The sequence below is a fragment of the Anser anser genome (genome assembly GCF_964211835.1).
Source record: "Anser anser genome assembly, chromosome: 2".
Taxonomy (NCBI): Eukaryota; Metazoa; Chordata; class Aves; order Anseriformes; family Anatidae; genus Anser; species Anser anser.
Genome location: NC_139721.1, coordinates 117775827 through 117785889, shown reverse-complemented (window position 1 = coordinate 117785889; position 10063 = coordinate 117775827). Strand labels below are relative to the sequence as shown.

Genomic DNA, 10063 nt, shown 5'->3' with positions numbered 1-10063 from the left:
CCCTGCACCCTTCTCTTTTGTCCGCTCTTTGGTTTCCTTTGTGCAGCTGTTACTCCTGCTGAGGAGCTGGAAAGGTGCGTGGCTGCAGTGGAAGCAGCACAAACTAATAACAAAATTCCTTACAGGGTGAAATGGAGCCGTTTTCTACAATACGAGTGTCTGTGAAAGCACTTAAATACCTTGGACCTTCATTGCGCCCTTATTTCTTCTGTTCTTTACCCCCTCCCCCCCCAATTTCATTTTAATTAATACGTGAAGACATTTTTCATTTTTCCTCCTTGCATCTTTTTGCTGGTGAATTTACCCAGAGCCATTCTGTGGTTCTACTCCCTAGTTTGAATGAGCTTATGCACAGTAGGAGAATGACTTTCATCGTCCAAAAATCAGCTTTACTTGTTCTCCCCTCTGTGAGGGATGAGGCCAGGCCTGGCTGCCGTCAGACTGGCTGCCTGCTGGCGGTGTTTTCCATAAGGCTGCTGGGCTGTCCCCCGTGACTTGTAAAGGGAAGAGTTTTGGACTAATAACTAACTCAGTGACATAATTTTGGCCTTGAAAGTGATCTGGGCTAGTTTTCTTCTGGTGAACTTTTTTGCTACTTGTAATCCCTTAAAAGGCGTCTATTTTTGGCTGCTGCTTTGTTATGGGAAGAGGATATGACAGCAGCAAGAGTGAAGTGTTCAGGCAGTTTTCGTGTTATTTTTGTCTGCATTTTTCGATGTCAAGGAGAAGCTGCAGCAGTGTGGGGAGGTACAGCGTATCTGCTTCAGTGAGTTTGGTACTGAGGCGGTGTAAACTGGATCAGAAGGTGCTGCAGGAGACCAGCTACGTCGGTAGAACCAGCTTGAGGTGCAGCCAGGATGTCTTTTTGGCCAGGTGAAGTGTCGAGTAGCTGCTGTGTTTCTTTCTCCCTGTGTTCAGCATTGGATGCCCGCGAGGAACTTTTCAGATGACTTCACTACTGGGTCTGTCCTGGAACCATGTACCTGAGATAGCAGAAAAACGCCTTCCATAGCGAACCCAGAATGAAACGAAAAGGGCATCTTTCTCATTCTCGATCTGAAAATGCTTGAGAGCAAGCAGAAGCCCAGGGCAGAGTCTTTTCCTGCTTTCCTTTATTTTTTGCATTTCCCATGTTGTTTCATTGCCATCTGTAACTCTCACATTACAAGAGAAGCGACATTTGGGTCCCCTACATGTGTGCAAGTATGATGGAAACTTACACAAATAAGCAATTTCAGCAGCCATGTGTGAGGTCACTTAATCGGGTTGTCTCCAAAGCGGATCATGTTGTGGCAGTGAGGGCTTCCTGCTGGGAGGACTCTTCCACCAACAGTCTGCACCTGGAGGCTCAGCATGTCCCAGGGCAGACATCTCAGCCCAGGCTTCGGGTTATGGTAGAGCTAGGACTCGGGTTAGGAGAGTGAGAAATACAAAACCTGTAGCCATCAGATTGTCGCCTAGCCATGGTTTCTTCTAGAGTTGTGACTTGCCAGTGTGCCCGTTTTGCCCCTTGGGAACCACGAACAGGACATAACTGTTCAACTCACAGTCCCTTTGCCTGGAAGCGGGCAGGGTTTGGATGAGGTGCTGCCAAAGCGGATCTGTCTGAGTAGAGAAATGGAGTCAATTTTCTGCGCTGCTTGAGGCTTAGCAGGTCAGCCCTGTGCTGTAACACTAACACTCTTGACCACTGCTATTTAGCTCTGGTCAGAGCAGGTAGAGAAATGACAGTGATGTTAGGACTCCTGAGTTCCCTTTCTGATGATGAAAAAGCCTGCAGGTGCCAGATGCTCCTTTCTGATCACCCCTAGTCCCCTTGCACTTTATTCCTTCCTTTCAGGGCATAACATGGCTGGGGACAGCTGTATGGGGAGAAAACCAAGTGGCCATTGAAAGTCTCTTTTTCAGGCTACTGGAAAGTTGGACATTTTCTTAAAAGTTAGTAACTGGATAATGAGAAAAATCTCCGTTGGCTTTTTGGAAAACAAAACCAAAAAAAAGTTTGCAGGTTTGCTCTCTCTGGGAATGCTATTGGATTTAAAGCAGAAAGGTTTTCTTAGTTGAATCAGATGTATGGAATCTATTTCAAGGAATCGAATGTACAAGTTTAGTGAATATAAATGTCATGGAAGCTACTTTAAGTATTTGCTAGCTGTGTGTTTGATGAAGACCAGAACCTGTGTTCATGCTCTTACTTCCTGCTCAAATTATGAAACTGTCACTCCAGCTACAGCAGCCCCTATTCAGGATTTGAAACTGTCAGGGTTTAGTCAGAAGTGAGCCAGCCCACCCTGTTGACATGCCTCTCACTCTCTATGAACAGGAAACGTGTTACTCCTAACAACCTACCAGCCTACACCTCCCAAAACCGAGTGCGTGAGTGCTTGTACTTCCCCATGACTGAGTACCGTTTTGAAGGGATGCCAGAGACAGCATAGCTGAGCTCCAGACAACAGGAGAGGAGCATCTGTCAGCCCCTGCTGCCTAGCTGCATTCTCTCCTTTGCCCATAGGAGGTAAGTTCACTTTTCAAAAGTAAGAGGGTAGGGCTTTTTGATACTGAGGCTTTTTGTAACTCCTGTAAGCAGACTTTGCTCCCAGTCAAGCAGTGAAGCTCTTAGTTACTGTCTCCTAGCTAAGATATATGCTTCTCTGCGGACACAGTAGTACTGGACTAGAGTGACTTCTCAAGCCAGCACTAGCACAAGATGGAAATCTCATAAGAGGTTAAAGAAAATGAAATAAGCTGCCAAATACATTACTGTGTTTTCCCCCATCACCCAAATCAGATTTCCTTTTAAAGCATACATCCATGGGTACCTTTGCAGACTGTTTTGCCTTTCTGAAAAGCATTTTTTTTGACTTGAAAATACCACAACTCTGCTGCTTCTATGGAGTTGAGCATTGATGCAGAAAAGCAAAACCACTGTGGTATCAGTAATCTCATTTAAATCATGGATGGGGATTAGAAATAGCCTGGAAACTCATTGTTCTCAACGTTGTGTCCTGTGGACTTCTAACACTCCTGATCCGGTACCAAGGATTTACTCCATAATTAGAAATGAGTGGGAAAGGGCCAAGATGCTTTTTTTTTTTTTTTAAATAACAGGTTGTCTATAACAGAAACAATTGTCTGTAAACCAAGAAAAGTGTTGGATGCAAGACTAGGTAATAAAGGAAAATATACTAAAATAGATATGTAGATAGGTAGGTAGGTAGATAGATAGAGGCTGTTGTTTGGCAAGCTTAAAGTCTTATTATCTTACTTTAGATAGATAGATAAAAGGCTCAAGTAAGTTATGCTCAGCCAGATTGTTTATGTTTGTGCTTTTGTGTGTTTGTGTATGTGTCCTTTCTAGCTTTTAAGCTAGCCAATTTCTAGCAAATTTAACAGAAAGATGCAGTTGCTAAAAATCACCAAATTTCTCAAAATGGAAAAGAGGGGAAAGGAAAAAACTCTGTAGGTGTCCTGTCTGGAGCAGGAGCTGTGCTATGACTTCCCAGGTTTTTGATGGCAGAAACCCCAGGGGAAGTGGATCTCTTCTGGGTTTCAGCAGTGGGAAGAACTTCAAGGAAGTGTGAGTTCTTGTTGGACACCAGAGTTGATCAACCAGGAGACACAACTCTGCAGAAAACCACATTTCACTAATTCCAGGGCTTATAGTGTTATTTACACTGTGTGAAACCAAAACTGCTTTGGAAGAAAAAGATAGGTTTAATGAATCTCCCCTCTAAAGCATCCTGGAGTAAGAACAAGGCTTTTGAAACTCAAATTCATGTGTTTTGCTGAAAAGGGCTTGGGAGAATTTCATTGAAATGGTTCTTTATGTCAGTGTTTTGGATTTTTTTGGCCTTTTAAGAGGTTTATTAATATATCAGTTGACTTTATCTGAATGGCATTTTTCTCAGTATTAATTAAGGATTTTTTTCAAGATTTATGCATCTTGCCCCTGATTAGTAAGTGTAAACATTTTAAAACCTTCTGCAGCACAGCTCTCCTCTATCAAATCTTCTGACAGTCTGTCTTGCTGATTTAGCACTACTTCACTGCATGTGATATGGCAGTGATCACAGGGACTCAAATGGGAGAGAGGCTGAGCTGAGAAAACCTTTATAGAGTACTTACTTTACAAGCACCTGAAGTAGAATTGCCTGAAATTTAGTCTTCAGACTATGAAGCATGAACAGATTTGTTCTGTAGTCATATGGTAATTGTTTTTGAATGAGAATCGCTTGGTCCTGGAGCTTCTGTCAAAACAGCATATACAGAATTAATTTCGCAAAACTCAGGGAGACCATATGGAAAGGGAAAGCGATATTCATTTTATACAACGTTGATTTCAGTCACTTACAAATGCTGTTCTAATGTCACTCCCTTGCATTCCCACACCGTGTACTTAGAAACATCAAGGTGTGTGTCCAAGTAATCCAACGAGGGTCCCTTATGTGCAATACAGAGAACATTGGTACTGGATATCAAGTCCTCCTTGCATCTCTGCAGTTCCTCTTGTTTGGAAATGATGACCTGTTTTGTGGATGTAGCTCATGCAGACCATGCAGGATTCAAGCGGTTATCCTTTTTCACCAAAATATTACTTACTGCATCCTCAGTAAGTGTTGGTGCCCCTTGCATATGCTTCCTTGCTTCAAGTACAGCCCATTCTCTTGTCAGGTTAACAAGGAAGAGGACTGCACATGCAGTGTGCTGCAGTCTTCTTGCCTTTCTCTTACCAGAGCGCTGCCTTTCTGGTCCTGCTGTGGACAGCCCATTCCTCAACATTTGTATTGTTACTGTTGGCACTGTTGGTTGTCAGCGCCCACCATTCTTCTAAGTCTTGCTCTGATGTTTCTTCTGGTGCTTTCTTATATATTTTTCTGTTAATGATTCATTCAGACCAAGTTTAGTATTTCTGATACAAATCTCTACATGCCATGCAATAAGTTAAATTGTACTAGCTTACATTCCTGCTGTTAAATTATACTAACGCTATTTTCTTCCACGTCTGCAGGACTTTTAACTTTGAGAATTAAAATGACAAAGCAAGACGTTGTAAAACCAAACTTTATTATACCCTAAACATACCTGTAAGCTGGTGATAGTTCTTACCAGCAGCGCCCTTGGAGCTGAGGGTAGAGCAAGAAGAATGTTGTGCTTTTTGTTTCACGAAAATATGGAAATTCAGGGGGAGAAATTTCAGCGCCTTTTAGTTCTAAGTGTGAATTCAATAACTCTTTAATATCAAGGAACAAACTATCTAATTTCCCCCAACCCACATTTGATTCCTTCTCCTGAGACTCAGAAATGGCTCTTTTGTATTGGCCACAAATCAGTTAATGACAATCTTTTCTTGGCCTAAGTCAGCCCTCAAATCAGCCAAATACCTTATGATTATTCTTCTTTTAGAATATGTCTACTTAGCCTGCCTTAGAAATTCTGGGTACAAAACCAAAATACTGTGCTTTGGCACTGCTTCGTGAGTACCTCTTTAACTCGATCTTCATTAAAAATATCAGTGGTTTGCTAAATGAGTTAAGCCTAGTATGATTTGAACCTGCAGGTTCAGACATGAAACTTTGCCCAAGCAATCTGTCCAGCTTTGTACGACCAGTCTGAGAGCACTGAGGCTGAGAATTAGTTCCATCAGAGGGTTGTCCTCGTTAGCCACTGGGTGGCAGTGCTTCCTCTTCCTTGCTACTCTTGGAAGCACCAGTGCTTCAAAATGCCCCATGGCTCAGGGGATCCCATCCAGAAACGTGCTGTCTAAAATATTAAGTATTTCCAGGGCTCGTGCAGCTTTGCTGGAAGCTGAGAGCTTCATTTGTTTATTTTGTACGGTGATTAGAATTAGGGAAAGACTAATACAGTAGCTACCACATTTTGGAAGTCTGTTTATACAGACAGATTTATGGAAAACAGAGACCTTTCATAAAAAATGTAGCACATCATTTCCAGCTCTTTGGCTTCCTATAGCCCACAGGTTTCTGTCTCAGCAGGGAATAATTCTACCAGAAGGTAGAGGGGACTGTTCAGTCTTCTGCTGACAAAAGGCAGAATATTATGTTGTAAATGCATGTGCTTAATAAATTATCCTTTGCTGGAATTTTAGAGGAACGGAGATGAACATATTTCCAAGCAAGGAACAGCAAGTGGGTCCCGATTGCTGTGAAATCTGGATCAAATTAAAAGGATTTCCTTGCAAGAGAGATGATAGGCATGTGAGCTCTTTGAGAGCAGGTATGGTTTGGAGAAAGCCAAATCAGGCAAATCAGTTGTTAAGCCGTCAGCCTGCCCAGTGCACAACTGGCAGGAGAATTGGCATGGCAACATCTGGAGAGGTGATGCAGAGCTGGGAACACCTGTTTGGCCAGTGCTGTTAGTTATGGGAATGTCAGAGAAGAGGACATGAAAGTAGTTCAGGCCAGTCCCATATCTGAGGATAACAATTTCTGCCTCCAGACCCATGTGTCAGAGCAACCACTGTGACATTGGGCTTTTCCCCATGAGAAAAGAGTGAGAACGGAATAGCTGCTCTTCGTGATCTCCTGATGTAGACATACAGTCTGTACTGAAGAAGTTCCTGGGTAGTGAGTTTAGTTCACTTTAAATGATTTCATCTTGTTCTCTTAATAACAATGTCCTGGTACAGACAGAAGCAGTCATGTTTATACTGTGATATCAAACAGTGCCCTTTCTCCTCCACTCTTACCCTTCCTTGCCAAGTTTGAGCTTTCCCGGAGTCAGACATTATGTTTAGCACTAAATCCCAGTCTGAGTGCAATGCCTAAGGGTCTAGTTATTTAAGTTTGAGATGAAAATTGTGGATTTAGGCCCATCTCTAGTGAATGATCTATTTTCAGGTGCCTGGGATAGTTAGACGTATCAGATGCATATATTTTGTTCATAGGTGCAATATCATGGTCATTAGTCATTCTTGCTTTATGGCAAAATACAAGGCAGTTTCTGTTTTTCATTAGCATCTCCATTACCTGCTCTCAGTAAACACGTTGTTGGCTTTTTTCATAGAAAATTGTACACATCTTCACCTTCCACACAATGTAGTTACCCAGCCTGCTTTAATGTAAGCTGCAACTAATAAATGAGCAGCTGCCATGGCTACTGTAACTATATAAATACAAAGAAAAGCTCTTCAGCTTTTAAGGAGTGGCTGGAGGCAGGTAATTAACCAAGGCTTCACTCCTTGCACACAAAGGGCACGAAAAGAAACACACCAGGCTTCCTTGTGGGTTTTGCTCTTATGAGCAGGTGCTTCAAGAATTGCAACATAGCTGCCATTTCTGGGAGCAGCAAGAGAGTAAGAAAGGGCAAGGCAGAGTGCTACAATGCTTGCAAGAATCCTCTCTATCAAATCCAGTTGCAATTAAGCTAGTGATAACAATAATAGCATATTCATCTTTGGAGAACTTTATTTTACTGCTTGCCTTCCCCCATTTTTAGGCTTTTCTCATTTGTTCTATTCTCTCCACTGATTCAAAAAAAAATGCCTCTAATGCATCCACTATTTTGAAGGTGTTCGCCAAAGATTTTGTCACGTTTCTGAGCTCTTGGCTTTTTTCATAATGATGCTTTGTCATTTATGCATCCCAATGCTCCCCTCCTCTATTCTTAAAGAATCCCTGATATTATAGATCTATTAGAAATTCTGTTCTTTTTAACATCCTGGGTAAATCACATTCTTACATGTAGCAGCTTATTCTTTTTCTGTCAGTTCACAGTAAGAGATCTGATTTCTGCTCACTGAATTCTCTGGGAAGTTGTCAGTTGCCTATAATGAGGGTAAAATTGGGTCCAAGAGTGTTAAATTAGATCTTCTCCAGCATAGAAGAGCATACCCAGACTTTCAGCCATATCACTCTATTTGCAAACAGCAGTGAAATTCTTTTTTTGCTCTCACTGAGCCATGAAAACATGATAGTCTCTTAGAGCTACAGACTGGGTTTCAGAACAGAAATGGCTGCTAACAGCTAGTTTGAATTCAAGTGGATAGAGGCTAAAATTCAGCCAGCAGCTTTCCGCAAACCTGTACATTTGTGCAGTCACCAAGAAAAATACTGGTATTGGTTTATTGGAGGAGATTTTCTCTCTCTCTCTCTCTTTTTTCTTTTTTAATTTCATATCACATTCAGAGCTTACTGTCCATTCCTTCACTAGTCTCTGAAATTCAAACCATTGCTGGTGACTCTTTTAAATGACAATGATAATTTTAAGTTGCTATAAAATTAATCAGAAGTTGCAGATGCATTTTCATTCATATTCTTACTGTTCATCTAGTGTATTTTAGAGTGTATGGGACTTTGGGCCAAGCTTTGCTATAAATCATAGTAAATAGTTGGCTGAGTTACTTGAGTATCTTCCTTCAGCAATCTGTTTCTTGCTCTCTGTTTGGCCTTTGCAGCTGGGATACCTGCTGCTTTTCCTGCCAGCACTTTTTTTTTTTTTAATATGTTCCAGCTGAAGCAAAAAATATCTTGGTTCAGCAGTCTAACATCTTACTTTGTGATTCCTCAACACTATTTCCAGCCAAGGTTTTTCAAATTTCTTTGACCTCTGCTCCCCCAACCCACCTGTTTTAAGAAAACATTGCTTATTGTCTAACTTATGTAGCTCTCTAGCATTAGAAATTCCTAATTCATTTTTCTGAAACAAAAAGTAAGGGTATGCTGGCTTTGACTCATAGTGCTGTTCTCGCCCAGCTTGCTTATCTTTTGACTTGGGTAGCAGGGCTAACATAATGTTTGCAAGCCTCAACAAGAAAGTATGCACAGCTCCTTCTTACAGAGGTCCTTCTTTTAAAAATCCCTGCCAGCTGCAATTCACCTCTGTTCTCCACCCACACCCCTTCTAATTCCCTGACTTTTTTTCTGTGGCCTCACTCCTAAAGCAAATCTGAGCCCTGCATAAGGCGTAACTGGAGAGGAGGGAAATAGTGATGACAAAGCTCCCTCAGCTGTCTGGGTAACCGAGTGTTCAGCTTCACCAGGAAATCAGCTGTTGTGCTAGGTTTCCACAGTCCCTTTCAACTCCAGCATCAAGTGTATGAGCCAGCTCAGTAGCTGGTGAGAAAGCACAGCTGTCTTTGAGTGACTTGGTGCCTCCAGAGAGGTTCAATTATAGGTGTCCTCTGGGCTTCTGCGTCCTTTAAAAAGGCCGTGCAGGCTGCTAATCTGTTCTGCTGTTGTTCTGTTGCTTTTGATTTATTTATGTCTCTTTTAAACTTGGAGAGAGTGTTCAGGTAGCAAGAGAAGTGAAATAGTTCTCGTAACATCTTTGGAAAGAAATACTTTGAAGAATGGCAGAGAGCACCCTAGAGGGAAAATATTTCCTGTGGGACTTGCGTGTTCTGGGGTGATGATGTTTGTGTAGTGCAGCCCTGAGTCGTTTAGAGAGTCTCTCAGTACACGCTCTGCAGACCACCAGAAAAAAATGCAAAGCGAGAGGCTAAGCAACTAGATTTTCTATTGTAGTAGCATCCGCTGACTGACCAGTACGTTGACTTTGAAAAACGACATATCACAACTCCTGTTGGTCAAAATCTAAGTAGGAAACGAATAGTGAAAGTGAGCTGGTGGGGACCATGCTCCAGCTACGAGGCTGGAAAGAGACCTCCAGCTCCTCCCAGGCCATACTTGTGCTGTGAAACCAACCGATGGCAAAAATACAGTATGAAGGACCACTTGGGGAATTATGCCAGATAACAAAGGTTCCTTTGTATGGAAATGCCACAGAGCCAGTCATGCAAGAGGAAGAGGGAAATGGAACGGTGTCTACAAGGGCAAGGAGGGCCCAGCACAAGTCAGAAAGCAAAATAAAAGCCTCTTCTTTGCACCAGAGCCAGGCACAATCCTGGTCCTTGTGCTCTTTAAACACAAGGACAGCTTTTGCCTAGTACAAGAGCAGGGTTGCCTGTCCTGCAGAGGACCAAAGCACAGGCAAGTCTCATTTTCCGTCACGTGCTGCAGCTCAGCTGGCACAGCAGCACTGTATGAGGAAAACATGTTTTCTTCCTTCAGTAAAAAACACAATGCATTAGAAGCAGCAGAATGAA

At 42.3% G+C, this 10063-nt stretch overlaps 1 long non-coding RNA gene across 2 annotated transcripts in view; it reads left to right on the top strand.

The window, feature by feature from the left end:
* Nucleotides 1-202: 202 nt before the first annotated feature.
* The window catches only part of LOC310893765, a 30253-nt gene continuing 20392 nt past the window's right edge, over nt 203-10063 (top strand). For both annotated transcript variants that reach the window (XR_014579274.1, XR_014579275.1), the window contains exons 1-2: nt 203-873; nt 2324-2515. This is a non-coding gene — a long non-coding RNA (uncharacterized lncRNA). The remainder of the gene's footprint in view (nt 874-2323; nt 2516-10063) is intronic.